At 42.1% G+C, this 15,421-nt stretch overlaps 1 long non-coding RNA gene across 1 annotated transcript in view; it reads left to right on the top strand.

The window, feature by feature from the left end:
• The first annotated feature begins 7,880 nt into the window (after window positions 1-7,880).
• Window positions 7,881-15,421, top strand: part of LOC128348247 (uncharacterized) — a 31,706-nt gene continuing 24,165 nt past the window's right edge. The window contains exon 1 of the long non-coding RNA XR_008318030.1: window positions 7,881-8,139. This is a non-coding gene — a long non-coding RNA (uncharacterized LOC128348247). The remainder of the gene's footprint in view (window positions 8,140-15,421) is intronic.

Raw genomic sequence — 15,421 nt, 5'->3', positions numbered from 1 at the left:
TTTCTTTCTTCTCGACTACAGTTATATCTGGTGTATTGTGTGGCAGATGTTTGTTTGTAGTCGGAAGTCCCATAATATTTTTGCATCTTCATTTTCTTCAACTTCTTCTTCTTCTTCTTCTTCTTCTTCTTCTTCTTCTTCTTCTTCTTATTATTATTATTATTATTATTTACATTTTGTATTTTTACAACACCTTTCCCAGTCCCACCCCCCTTGGCACTGGTTGGGGGGATAAGAGGGAAGGAAGGAGAGAAGAAAGCAGAAGGGGAGTGGGGAAGAGGCAAAGGAACACTCACCATTGCACTAGTTGATGTGGGTAAACCAACAATTCTTGTGATCCTTTTCTGCAGCCTGGCATGTCTCGGTCCACCTTAGAACATTTTGTTGCATGTGATCAGGTCAATGAATGGGGAAATTGTAAGGTATAACAAAATGTAGTTGCTCACATGAGGCTCCTATGTACAAAAGCTCAAACTTTATTCATTGTGTGCTCAGTACAATTTATTTCACCAAACACGTTAGCCACTTGGTACCTCAGCTGGATCAAGCTGTAAGTATGCAAGTTGCAGCACTACCAACCGTAGAATAGTGTTTCCTTGGGTCACAAGGAGTTCTGAAATGGATAGGTACTTCTGCCTATGCTACAACCTGACACAAGCCTTTAAAAGGCACCATTGCAATGGGACAACACTCAACCTAAAGAAGAATCCCCTTTAGAAGTTCTCTGTCCTCTAGATGAAGGCATAGAACCCATGGTGGCTCTCTTGCTAGTACAGAATATGCAAAGATTTCCATGCACGTGACTCCCTTTGACAACATGTTTAACACTCACAGCCCCTAGTTGGGGTGTGTGGGGTGGGTTGACTTCCATGATGTTGGAAGCATCAATAAGTTTGGAACATTCCAGATATTCTCCGTGTCAGGGGTATAACAGCAGCTAGCCTGGTAAAACAACAACAACAACAATGGGGTTTTAAGGATTGCAATATGGCCTGAAAATAGTGGTTGACAGATACATTTTAAATATGTGTATGCAAGGCTGAGTTATGATCATTGTGAATACACATATTTCAAGGACATCACAAAGGAAGTTCATTCCTCAAATAAGAAATCATTTGTTTCCTTTATGCTCTTAATATTCATAAATATGTTTTCCTGAACACATTCACTTATGACAAACCACATTCATTTCTTATAAACCAAAAGCCACATTCCCTTGATGATGAGCAATTTGCTGAGATTTTAAATATAGCATCTATTATATTACTGCAATTTGTAATTAATAAATGGAAGTACAGTTTATTTTCCTTTTAAAATTCTTTTCCTTTTTAAGTAATTTAATACCAAGAGTTACGTAGCATATAGCTTTAGCATGCATTAGATGCACTCAAGTTTAATAGCATCTATAAAACATTGCTTTTATTCTAAATTGGAATATTCCTGTTACCAGTGATTTGCAATAGATTCAGTGCAATTAATATTGATTGTTTTAAGTCAAGAGACACCAACCAATACATATAGGTCAATATATTTCCAAAGTGAAGCAATGTGTTATTCACAAATGAAAACAATGGAACAACTTTCACATATCTAAAGTGGCACTGCTCTGTTGGATGCTGTGAAGAGGATCAACCAGCTAAGGCTGATTGTTGATGAACCAGCATAGATTGATGTGGTCTCATGGATTCTTGGAAAGAATAGACTATTATCAGTCTAATTTAGAGTATCCATTTTATCTAATTAAGAATTTATTAGAGCTCTTGGAACACTCTCCATAGTTTGTGTGTTAGCTAAAATATCAAAGGATTTGAACTGTGGAGGAAAGTGGCTGAAAGCAAAGAGTCATCTTAGAAAAACATTTATAACTGGTTGTGATCTCAAAATGTATTTGCATTTCTGTGATTTAGTGAGCCCTGATTTTTGCATGCTGATCCCTTTATTAAAAGGAATCAAAAATAATATTTCCAGGTTGTATTACTTTCTGCCAACCAAAACAATGTGATTCAGTCATCAAACCTCTTATTACAAAATAATCCCATTGGCATTTATCCTTTTGTAAATACTTTTGGAATCAGGAATGGAAGCATAGAACTTTATACCTGAAAATGATGTGGTCATCATTGTACAGTGACTACTTCTAATGCTGCATTTTAGAATTGTGATAGTAAATGACAAAGAGATGCACAGAATGTATTTGATGTACATTCAGGAACTCAATCTAGGAAAGCTTCTGGGACCTTCTCCAAAGTTCATTATTATTATTTTTCTTCTTCTCTACCTGTGAAGTTAGTGGCCTACCCATTCTGGCCCTAGTTCTCAGAAAGTTTGATACATCTGGAACTATCTGAGCAAACCTGTTGGTAAACTACTCTAGAACCATGCTTACATGACTGACTGATCTTACAATAAAATTATACAGAAAATTAACACATCAAGAAGAAAACTAGGCAAGCAGAATTCTTCTCTTCAACATTTAACATTCTATGAGGTTTTTTATTTTAATGGAAGAGCATTCAGTCATGAGAGACTCTGCTTTCAGTCTGAAGAGGTACCACTCAGGTTTTCCAGTTCAATAAGAGCTAGACTTTAGATGCTATCCTACAATGACTTTAAGAGAACTGAACAACCCAAGATTCACCCATCCTTACATCGGCACCTCAGTATATTGTATAATGACTGGAATTCGCTTCCAGTAAATGTAGAGCAATAGCTATATTAAAGCAAAAAAACCCTATGAGTATTTGCAAAATATCAGGAAGAAAGACACCATCTCTTAGTAACTTCTAATCGCCAATCCTGAAAAACTGTGCACGGCTTCAGACATTGCACAGAATCTAGGTTGCAGCTGATATCCACATGATATCCCTTCAACCTGAAGTGCATGCTGTCCTCTCCTCCCATTCACATGAGTGCCTACTTTCTTTTGGTTAGGATTTGCCAAGACATCTAAACTCACCAATCCTGTCATATTCTAACCTACTTGCTTCAGAAAATCTGAGCCCCGTAACTCACTTGAACTCCAGGGTTTGCTGCTGTGTAATGCATAAATGATGAAATCTATACAAACAGAGATTCATAGAGGGTATATGTTGCCAGTGCTACATTGCAATTTTAGAAGATTGTTCTTTCATCCCACATCTCTTGAGATGAATCATAGCATAATTTGAATGCAAAGTTAGTTAACAGTTCATATTGGGGAGACACAATGGCCAACTTCATATGTAATGCCAAACTGGAGTTAAACAGGGCAGAAGTTGGGACTCCATTTTGCCCAAATGTATGAAACTGCAACCTCTGGTTTACCTCACCAAACTCCAAACTGAGCCTTCGGTTTGCACAAAGGTTCACCACCAGGACCTCTGGTTTTGCCACGGACACTTTACGTCTGACTCTGAATGCTGCCATAACTGCTTTTTCACGCTGATTTTCAAACTGCAATCACGGAGTCAGCAGTACCGAACCACCCAGGGATGTGGCTGCTCTGTTGATGCCATGGCTTTTCATTGGCCACCTCTTAGAGAAACAGGCCCACCCCACCTGTCACCTATGCAGCTATGGAGTTGCCTAGCAACAGGAACAGCGCCATGCCCCATCCCTGAGTTGCTTGTCAAGCTGTGCAGTCACTCGAGGGCATTCCCTCTTGCTCCACTCTGTCCCTTACTCTCCCCACCTGGCATGCAGGAGGGGAAGAGGATGGGATGAAAAGACAGGCACTAAGTGCTTTGCTCCCTGGGAAGCAAGTGACAGTGATGTATGTTCACAAGCACAAACACTCCAGGTGGCAACATAAGCAGGGCACCCCTCCACAGCGCCGGGAGCTGAATCATTTGATGGGGTAAGTGTGTGTGCGTGCCTGGGGTTGAGTTTAAAAGGCAGCTCCAAGCAGGAATTCTTGAGCAGCCAAGTTCTATTTTTTTCACATAAAGGTTTGGGAAGGGGAGCCTAGCCCAGCCCCTTCCCCTGGGGGGATGTTTGCTCCCTAGGCTTACTCATGAGAAGGCCTGTTTGTGAGGAATAATTTCAAATGTACTAAGTGGTACTCTAGTACTTGCCACACATTATTTCACAGACCACTTTCTCACAAGAGGGACAGGCCATCATGGGCTCAACGTTGAGCCAGGATGTTCTACGGAGGAAAGCTGCAGGGTATCCCAGATATTGCTTTCCTTGTCTTGGCAACTGCCGCCATGTTTCTGTCAAAGCATGCCCCCTACTAGACCTTCCACTGATGTGGACATGTGCTCCCTTGCCTGCACCCTGAAATGGCGACCCACTGTCCTGGGGCCGCTGGAAATTGCAGCTCCACTCTCCTACGAACCCCCACACTGCGAGATTTGCATACAATACAATGTTGGACCAAGCCTGGGAATTTTGAATGCATTTAAAGGTTCGTCCCAGAACCCAGTTTCTTCCTTGCCCATGCACGGGGCAGGCGCTGATACATGGGGCACCAAAATCTCCTTTGGGTGTGTGCAAGGCTTCACAGAGAAGAGGGGGGTTTGTGGGGTTTCTGTCCTGGGGCTGCTGGAAATTGCAGCTCCCCTCTCCCACAATTCCCCACACCAGTAGATCTGCATACAACATGATGCTGGACCAGACCCTGGAATTCAGAATGGGTTTAAAGGTCCATCCCAGTGTCTCCCTCATCCATGCACACAGCCAGGCACATGGAACATCAACATCTCATTTGGGTGTGTGCAAGGCTTCACAGAGAACTGGGGGGGGGGGTTGTGGGGTATCTGTTCTATCTTGGAGTTGGGGGCCACACACAAGTGTGGCCCTCTTAGGTTTGCTAGCTCACCTCGTGAGCACACAGTCCATGGGTTGACCAGTGCCCTTACAACTGCATGGTCTCCCCAGAAGACTAGCCCTCTCATGAGAGGGCAAGCCCTCCAGCAGCAAGATGCCAGTAGAGCAGGATGTTCATTGGGTCTGGGTGAACTGCTTTGGTAGGGTTACTCCCCGCAACATCATTCTAGGTTACGGTGGGACAGTACCCCTACCAGCATTCCTTGCCCTCACTCATCTACATATCCCTTCCTAGGAAGTCTCAATGTTCCCTTTCCCTCCCCTCCCCTTCCCTCCCCTCCCAGAGTAACAGGGAAATATCCCCTGCCCAGAGACACCCCCACCATTCATGCTTGTGTAGGACTATCAGGGTACAGGGCTCTTTGGGGGCCACTGGTGCCATTGCTGCCAGAAGAGGTGCTGCCATGGCCTGGCCTGGCATTTAAAGGGATTTGAATGCCCTTCCCTGCTGAGGGCGGGCTCTGTGCTCCAAAAATGCATGATCTTGCTTGGCATGCTCCCTTCGAGATTGTGGCCATTCTGCTGACATGCTGATGCTTTACCCACAGTCTGGCTGTAGACCTTGCTGGGATAGGCCTCAGTCGCTGAGCAGCAGGAAGGGGCTCCTCTCTCCTGGAACTGGAGGTTGGCGGGCCATGGTTTGACAAATGTCTGCAGTCCGATTAACAGTTTAAAATTGAATCTGTGGATCCCCCAATCTCCAGTTTCATATTACATATGAATTGGGCCAATGAAAAAATACATATTTTTTCAAATGTGATTGGTTACCAAGGATCGGCCAATGAATAGGTGAGAACTAAAGTTAGATGTGACATTAACGCACAGGAGGTAGGCAACATTTGCGGATGTAGGATACATTAGCTGAAAGATGGGGCAGGGCTTTCATCAGGAAAATAACACCCATGAAGAATCGACAGTTAGTGTAACCTGAAACACATTATACATTCTCATAAACACTTACTGAATTCCAGTAGGGCTCTTTTATGGGTGGTAGAACAAAGGAATATATCTGAAGTTGTCACAAGCAGAAAAAAAGCTTCTTTTTTCGATTATCTCTTCTGTTTCTACTGTAGTTAAACTTTATTTTGTGAAGCTGTAATCTGTGCACAATGAAGCATAATTGTACTTCATTCTGTATGTATAACACCTAATCCAGCTCACAGTCTCAATTTTATGTAGGACAATTGTTGTTGTGGTGCCCAGAAGATTCATCTCCTATTCTTCTTTCTTTTTAAAGGAATATTTAATTAATTGATCTGATTATTTAATCAGAATATCCCTCTACATTGTACTTTGTCTCATTTTCTCTTCTTATCCCTATACATATTTTTAAACTGAATGGATTGAAAGACATGTCACATGGTAATACTATCAAGAATGATGCAGTAATGCTTCACACATCATATCACCATGCACAGGAAATTTGAAATGTAAAGAAAAAGAGTTTTTAACATATTGCCATCAAAGAAAAAAGGCCATTTCAGGTTTGCATATGCTCAACACTCAACAGTTGGACCTGGCCACATAACAAATTTACTATGAAAAGCAGAAAACAGTCATACTAGACTGGGCGAATGGAAACTGAATTACTTAACTAGATCAGTCCCTAGAAAGAGCCTGAAAAAGAAAATACGCAGTCTGTGCTATATATCTCTCTATTTCCATTTATTACCTATTAACTCACTTGATTCCCTGCTATTAGAATAAATGTGGTAACACTGCTTGTGAAATCTCTGCTTTTGAAAAGTGTTGGAGCTTGCTTCCAAGCCTGCAGAAGCTCCAGGTTACGGCTCTGTAATATTGCTCATTACGTCGGCCATTATCTCTTAGCCTAGCCTACCTAACAGGCTTGTTGTGAAGCTAAAATAAGCCTCTGTATATGGCTCTGGGCTTTTTGTAGGAAACATGGGGTACAAATGTGAGAACTAAATGCATTTTGAAATCTTAACACAGGAAAACTAGTGTATATAAGGTCATAAAACTTCTCAAAATATTGCCATTTTAGCATTAACCAATTACAGAAATGAAAAAGTAAAATAATTAAGTAGCCATCAGCACACTTTGCCTACTCATATTTTTTATTAAACTAGCATAAGTTTTCATGACCCAGGGACATTTTGTTGACTCTTTTTTGCTGCAGTATAATAGAGCTACCCTCCTAGAAGCTGTAATCAGAGAGAGTTTGACTTAAAAAAAATCTCTCCCTGGTTTGATCATTTTCTATGTGTACTGCAGGAATTGTTTTTGTTTTTCAATGGAGGAACATACAATCATGAGATCTCCTAATGTGTATAATCAATCCAGGAAGCAGGCTTCTTCATTCTTGGATGATACACATATAGATGTTCATTTGGATTCAAGCCTAGCTAGCTCTATGTTGCAGTACTCATCTGGATACCATTTAATGGTCTGTTCATAGCTGAACTGTAAGCAGTTCACATCCTGATCACATCAGGGACACTTACTGTTGATCATCACTAGATTGGAACCATATGATGAGGATCAGGAATGGTACTGTTCTAGAGTTGTAGCACATGATTCACAAGTGCTTTCAGATTTGCAGATGACAATCTTTTGGACTTCTGGACAATAAAGAAAGTAGTACTCTTGTCAATGGAAAGCTCTAGATAAGTGAATAATGGTGAAAAAATTGACATTGCAGTCAACTGGTAGAGGACTCTTAGATCTAGATTAGAAACCTTAATGGGATACTTCGGGAAAATGAGAATGTCTCCATATAGCATTTTTAGTAGTATTAATCCATTAAGCAGCTCACCATTAGGTAGCTTTATGATTTTTTTCATCCTACGTGAAGGAGTGAAGTAGTTTGTTTAAAAACCCACATTTGCCTGGCAGAGCAAAAACTCTCTCCAATTGACTGAGGTGATTATTTATTTATTTATTACATTTATGTAGCGCTCTTCCTCAGAGGAGCTCAGAGCAGTGTACATGGTTATTTTTATCCTCACAACACCCCTGTAAGGTAGGTTAGGCTGAGAAATACATCGCTGACCCAGAGTCACGCAGTGAGTTTCGTGGTTGAATGAGGATTCGAACTTGGGTCTTCCTGGTCCTAATCCAACACTCTAACCACTATGCTATGCTGGCTCGTGGCATGCACAATGGGCCCCTACATGGTCGAGTCATGACCCAGGCCATGCAGGGGCCCATTGCGCATGTGCAGCAGCCTCCAAAATGGCTATGTGAGGGAGAAAGGTCCAGAAAGGGCCGAAGAACACACAAACCGGGCAATTTTTGCCATGAGGAAGTCTGGCGAGGGGAGGGGGAACCTCCATGGACCACCAGCCTCAGAGAAGCCCTCTGGAAGGGGTAAGTACTTTTTTTTAAATTGACTTGAGAACCCCCCTGAACAAACTCAACCTGTGGGCAGTGGGGGTTGATGGGGGGCAAAACTGAACTGGCCTGGTCCTGTTCGGGTCTGGTTCAGACTTGAACCGAACTGGGACAGCCAGTTTGGGCCACACCCCTAGTGGGAGGACTGACCCTAGTGGGAGGACTCACTGAATGATGTGGATTTACTGAAAATGACTGAAAAAGGATTTCTTAAAGGAAATTCAGGAAATCTGCCATTTGTAGATTCCTGTATGATCACAAATTTCTTCACTGGCAACGGAGATTATATTGGAGTGGAGATGAGGGGAGTAAATACCACAAGGTCTTCTGTTTCTGTCAGGACTGGTGAAATCTGCCCCCTGGAAATGTGATTTTAAAAAAAATAAAAAATAAAGGGCAGGATTATTACACTTGAATGATTTATGTCATGTCTCTGAGGTAAATAGGGAACCAGGCTGGATCACATCGGCCTTGGCTCCCTACCTTTGACAGTGACCTCTTCCTTCATTTTACCTGCAGAAGGGGCTGCTACATTCCTTGTAAGGGCCAGAGGGCCCAGGAAATTTAGGCATGACAGGCAGACATCCAACTGGTACAACAATATGAGGGTGGTAAAATGAAACAAAATGAAGGAAGAAGCCACTGTTGTACAGAAGCAGCAACACTAACACTGCTAAGCATTTGAGGTGTACGTGATAGAAACAAGTCCAATCTACCTCAAGAGACGTGAGTTAAATTATTCAAATGTAATAATAGTTGCCCTTTATTTTCATGAGAGATCTCTTTACTGGGGGAGGGGAAAATTTCAATTCTGCTCCGCTGTTACTAGGGCAAAAGGCAGAAAGAGCAGGAATCTATGCAGAACCACTATTCTTCACCATCATCCTAATCCGCACAGTGGCTCCCAGCCCCACTCCCCCTTTTTTTTAAAGGCAGAGAAAAATCAAATAAAAATAATTTCCCCTTACACTGGCATTCCATATAAGAGGACAGTTTGGGGTGTGTGTAGAGTTTTTGAGTTATAAAACTAGCTCTGATACTAACTTTGTGGTCTTCACCCTCCTCATCTCCATCCTATGAAACTGTTCACCTCCTACTCTTTGTCGCACAGTTGCTCCCATTTTTTTAAAAAAGGGGGGGTTAGAAAATCAAATTAAAAATATAAATATAATATTGGAGGATAATAAACCTTTTATCATGTATTTGTACTAACACTGAAATGCTCCTGATACACAAACAACACAAATCTATCATGGAACACCTTTTCTCTTCTCACTTCATCAACCTCAGCTTTCCATTGCTTCTTTTCTGTAGGTGCATGCACAGTTTTCTCACACACCCAGCTGGTGTGCTTTTTGTTGTGTTCTTGCACAGTTGTTCTATACATCACTATTAGCTTCTGGGTTTTTCAAAAATCCGGAAGGATTTTTGGTCAGATTAGTGCAGGTAAAGTCACTCGCCATATTCAGAATGATGAGGCCTCAAAAACAGACAGGTTTCCACAGCACAATCAACATGTCTGCTCCCTGTTTTGAGGGCCGTGACCAAATAGGTATTTCAAAACTTAATTAAAGCTGCTTATGAGCAAATGTCAGCAAAACCCAAACAAACAAAACCCAAACAGAGATTACTTTTAATCACTTTTTGGGGGGAACTGAATACATTTGTTAAGGTGGCATCCCCATTCAGGCTCGCTTGCTTGCTATTTATTTATTTATTTATTTATTTGCTAAATGTTTACTATGCATTGATCACTGCAGACAGTGTTTGATAGCACTGCTGGACTAACACAGTTATTGTCCTACACAGCCAGTTTCTCAAACACATTATTACTGGAATCTCAAAAGATAAACTTGATTGCCTAATAAACAACACACTTTTTTGTTTGTTTTTGCATATCATGGATTGCCAAAATGAAAAAGAAGGAAGGAAATTGTATATTTAAAGAAGGCAAAACTGTAATGCAGTTGAACCTTGCACTTTTTGCTCTTCCGTTATTTCACAATCTACAAGTTCAAGCAACTGAACAATGAAATAGACTGTTTCGCTGTTTTCTGGAAGAGCATTTGGAAATAATGTATTGTTTGAAGTTCCAAATCTATACAACATACAGCAGCTGCAGTACTAATGAGATCTAATGAGCTGTTTCTTTATGGAGAAAAACTAACATTTGCAATATCAGTCCCTTTGCAAATTATACAAGAGCGCAGAAGCAGAGAGGTTTTCATATCTTTCTGATATAGGCTTGAAGTTGCTACTAATAGCATTTAAATTTGAGGTAATTATTCCACTGCTGCAATAAACAGGAAGTAAACTAAGGCTTGATTCAAACAATCACTTTCAGTAGTTTCCAAACAGTCTTACCTAGGGGAAGAGGGAGAGAATAATCAGTTGTGGAAGGCTGATTTCCAGGCAGCAGAACCCCTGCAAGTTAGCTGTAATGAGGCCTTCTCCCTGTTATTTGTAGAGAGGGGATCATTTGTGTAGGAGTGACTATGGAAGAACTAGTCTGGCAGAGCAAAGGGGTTCCAAAGAACCTTATTTGGGGAGTGAGGATTTTGCTATACATTAAATAATTATAAGGGTAACGTAATTAAAGTAATTCATGAATCTCCAGTCTACCTAGCTGCACCAACTGCAGCTTGTTCTGGGACAGAGTGAAAGAGGTTCCTTTAAACAACTGAGGTCTTTACAAATAACTAAATCGATCTATAGGACCATAATATACTTTGACTGTATTGCCTGACACTTTGCTGAAAAGTTCCCATCTGGTGGATGTGGGAGCGGGAAATATTTGGGGGGAAGCACCAGCTACCCCTTGCTGTTCCGTGGAGTAATCCCTGGTATGAAGAGAGACAAGGAAGGCACATGCTAGGCAGTGCCATGTTAATTTAGCTGGCTACAGGTCATTTTGTGATATTCTGCAAGAGGTGGGAAGGTACATTATTTAAGGGCTGGCCATTTTATTCTCTTCTCAGTCAGTGTTTGGGAAGGTTCATGAATGTGACCTCACTTTCATCTTGTGATTCCCCCCCCCCCACCGCCTGGCTTAGTTGGTCATGGCTTGTGGAAGCCATGAAGGAATTTTGACCCCCTGCTCTGATTGGCCAATTAAGTGGGGAATTTGGGGGATTTCTTGGGGTTCTATTCAGTTTCTGTGTCAATTTAGCAGGGTAACTGAATGGAAGGCTGGTAGGCTTCTAGGAGCTTTCTCAGAGGGCATTTGTTATGAGGGTGTTAAGTTTGTAGCAATTTATTTCATTTTGTTTTAATTAGCATTTGTATACTGTCCAAAATTCCCCTCTTCAGATGATTTACAGTAACGCAACATGGATTAAAAACAAAGTTAAAACATTAAAACAATTTAAAACAATGATAAATTCTATCTCTAGGTATCCCTGGATATATTCTATCTCTAGGTATCCCTGGATATCTGCTGATGTGGAGGCTGAGGCAAACATCAGCTGGGTTGCTGGGCTATGTCTAGTTCTCTTTTTTTTAGGCTGGCCTTTAGGGGAGTTTCTGGACTGGGAACCTCCAGCCCAGATTCAGGCAGGGAATGGGTAAAAACTTTGGCAAGAAGCATTCCCAGTCAATTTGCTAGGGGCTTTCATTAGGTAATGCTTGTGTCATCCAGCTACCTGTATGAAGCCTTTGTACAGATTGTTATATACCTTAATAAAGTTTTGGCCATGCATTTTCTGCACCATTTCACATGTCTCTATTGATCTCTGTACAAATGAAACACGGGCCAAATTCAGACGAAATAGGAAACTGTAGGTCACTTCACCTCCAGTCTCCGAAACTGCACGTCCGAATTCAGCAAACCAGAGTTAAGGGCAAAAAGGGACCTGCAGTTTCCCTCGCCAAACTCATAACTTTCAGTCAGAATGGAGTTTTGCTGCCCTTAACTCTAGTTTTGCAGTTCCAGCATTACATCTGAATGCTGGCACTACAGTTTGGGCTCCACAGAACCGGAGTTGAAGGAGGAAGCTCCTCCCTCCCTCTGGCCTGATTGGCTGTGCAGGCTGTCCTTATGTCAAGAAGGAAGCCCATACAGCCAGCTCTCCTGCCTCTCTGCAATCTTGCAATCCTTCCCCTCTGTGGCTTACTTCTGTTATCCTGCTGAAAACTGGTTGTTCACACTACACCATGTCTTCGATTTCTCATTCGAAACGTACAGCCCACCATATGCTTGTGATGTATGCCATGATGGCATCTCTTTTCTTTTTCCACCTCGGTAACTCAAATGTGTTTATATGAAAGAATTCAAGTAGAGAAAATATAGTCATCTGGAACACCATGGCAAGAAGTAAAGCTTATTCGTAAGATATTTAATCCCTAGAGTGTATGAGTTTTCCTTATATTTTGAAGATTCGGTAGGAGAAAAAAGAGAAATACTTGTTTCTCTCCATGTTGTCCAGTATTTGATTAATATCCTAGAGTTTACATAGGTGATAAATGAGGTGAAGAAGGAAGCTCATATTGTTCTACCAATGAAACAGAAACCTACTGAGAACAGCAGGAAAATTAATCAGCTCTTTGGATAAAGTAAGAGAATGCAAAGTGTGTTTCCCATCTGATGACAAAAAAGAGCCAAGGTAATTGCAATAACAACAAATGTACTAACTGCAATGCTGCTGAGTGGCTGAAAGTAAAGATATCACAGCAACATATTCTGACCTCATACTGCATCGACTTTCATCTCTAGACAAGTTTTCCTAAAAGATGGATTTAAAGTGCCACTGTTCTCAATTCATAGCACTGCATAGAGCATCCAAGATATTTTACATTGGATATCAGTTAATATAACTGAAGTGCATTGTTTAAAGAAAATATGTATTCAGATACATCTTGTTAGTAGTATACTTGGGGGGGGGAAAGTCTCCTGAAGAAATCCTCTAGCAATTTTGAACATGGGTTACATATAAGAAAGGAATATCAGTTAAAGGTGCCATCTGCTCATTGAATGTATTTGCTGCATTACACCAAAATTGACCATGGTGTAGTGTGCTAGATGTCTTTGATTTGGTGATAATATTGAAAATGTCAGATTAATTGTTATATTAATATTACAAATGTCAGGATAATCATCTGAAAATGGAACAATTCTGGAAAGATGGAGTTTGCCCAAGAGTTTAGACAAGGCAGCTCCTCTACGTGTATAAATGTAATCTTATTAGCCATTGTGGAGGAGAATGGATTTATTCTTACCAGGGATATAGCCCGTAAACTTAAGTAAATTCTAGAATCGCAATAATATGGTAGAAATAGCATAAGATAAATGAGCTTTTATAGAAGGTTGTCATCAGAATATATCCAGGAAATAGAGAGATGAGGGGGGTGCTGAGAAGCCCTGACATTAAAAATGAAAGGTGTATTAGTTTCATAAATCATATATGCCACAAAACAACAGAGGATGTAGAATTTATTTTCAGTTATTAGTGGTGGCCCATTACCTCCTTATGGGTTCTTCACCATGCCACTTGTGACTGATCAGACTACCTATCTACTGGAGATAAATATTGTATGTTAGCACAAAGTATAGCAAAGACCACACTACTTTATACAAATGCACACTTCTTGATTTGCACTTTCTACTGGGAAGGATTTAATTTCAATAGGTTATTTATCTTAAGTCTCAGCGTCGGTCACGAGGCGAATATTACCACCTTTATCACTGACCATGCTGTTCACATACACCAGAATAATATTCCTGATTTAAAGAGATGTGTTGATAACAGCTATGAGTAAGGATTGACAAACCTCCTCTCTTGCCTTGGTCAAAGGTCCCTTCTCCTTTGCACCTCAGAGGTGTGGGGAGGGGGTTAATTCATCCTTTTTTCCTCCACTAGCCAGGGAGAGGGAAAATCTGGTTCCTCACCAGGAGACTCAGTTTCGCAACCACCCTTACTTCACTCATCAGCAGTGTGGGGTCCTCTAAATAGTCTGGCACATCCATGGCATTCCCTTAGGACCCATCCCACTTCCTGTCCCACCCCACCTCATTCCCCCAACCCTCTGTTTCCCTGGTGGCCTGGAGTTGTTCCTTGGATTCCTCCTCCCTCCCTATTGCTCAGTGACTCCCCTCCCCTCTGAAGTTCAGTTGGGTGATGCTCCCCCCACCCCGGGGCAAGGAGCCCATTCTGCTCTGTGTAGCCAGGATGCTGTGCACCAAGTCAGCCCTGCCCACCTGCTGGCCTGCCATTCGTTGGAGCCCAGGCCTGCCCTGTACTGGTCAAGGCTGCAAGCTTGAGCAGGCCCCATATTGATGTGGCTGGCCTCAGAAGAGAGGCATGCACCACTTGGTCAGCCAGAAAGAGAGCCTGTGCCCTGTCGTCAAACCAATTGTTAGCTTGCACTGATTAAAAATAGCCAGAAGAAAAGCCCAACAGTACAAACATTTAAGAATTTCAGCCATAGAGTGTATTCACATGACATGAGCTCCCTGGATGAACCCAGGGAGCTTGTGTCATCTGGAGCACCGGGAGCCCTCTGGTCCTGGCTGCTCCAGACCTGCGGAGACTGGATTTTCTACCCTGCTCTTTTCTACTCAATGGTTCGTTCTACTTTGGCAGGGGATCGTATGTAAGATCACCTCGGGTAGCTGGGCTTCCCACCAGCCTGCTGCCATTTTAGGCAGTGATCCAGGAGGAAGGAGTGGCCGGGCAGAGCAGAGTGCCTGCGCTACTGAGAGCAGCTGCTCCACTGCTTGCATGGTGCCCTGAGGGATGTGGGAGGACTTCCTACTCCTGATCCCACCTCAGGACTCCACCACAGCGCTGATCGCTGTGGTGGAGTCCAAGGGAACCATTGCTCACGTGGGGGGAAGGCAGGTAAGCTCCTGCCTTTCTCCCAGTCCTTCCCATTAATTAATTAATTATTTTTAGTTGCATTTTCCACCTATTGGGTACAGAGAGCAACAGACAATAAATAAAAAACATGGGCCAACATGTTCTTCATGCATTAGGACAGCAAAGCAACAGCCTTTCAGAAAGGTTGCTGTGGAGCCCAAAGGCCAAGGACTGTGCCCTCACAGGAGAAGGGTGAAGTAATTTTTGCTGCCCTCCCCTTTCTCAAGACACATTTCTGGAAACCAAAAAGTACTTTAGGATGGAGGGGAAAGCTGAAAATATTGATCACTCCCTTCCCCTCTGTGTGTGCTCAGAAGCAGGATAAGTCTTTGTCTGAGCTCTGCAGCAGTTTCTCTGCAGGAACTCAGCTCTTATGCCACCCTCCTAATGCTGCAGAACATGTC

Source organism: Hemicordylus capensis, chromosome 1, assembly GCF_027244095.1.
Source record: "Hemicordylus capensis ecotype Gifberg chromosome 1, rHemCap1.1.pri, whole genome shotgun sequence".
Classification (NCBI taxonomy): domain Eukaryota; kingdom Metazoa; phylum Chordata; class Lepidosauria; order Squamata; family Cordylidae; genus Hemicordylus; species Hemicordylus capensis.
This window is presented reverse-complemented; position numbering and strand designations above follow the sequence as displayed.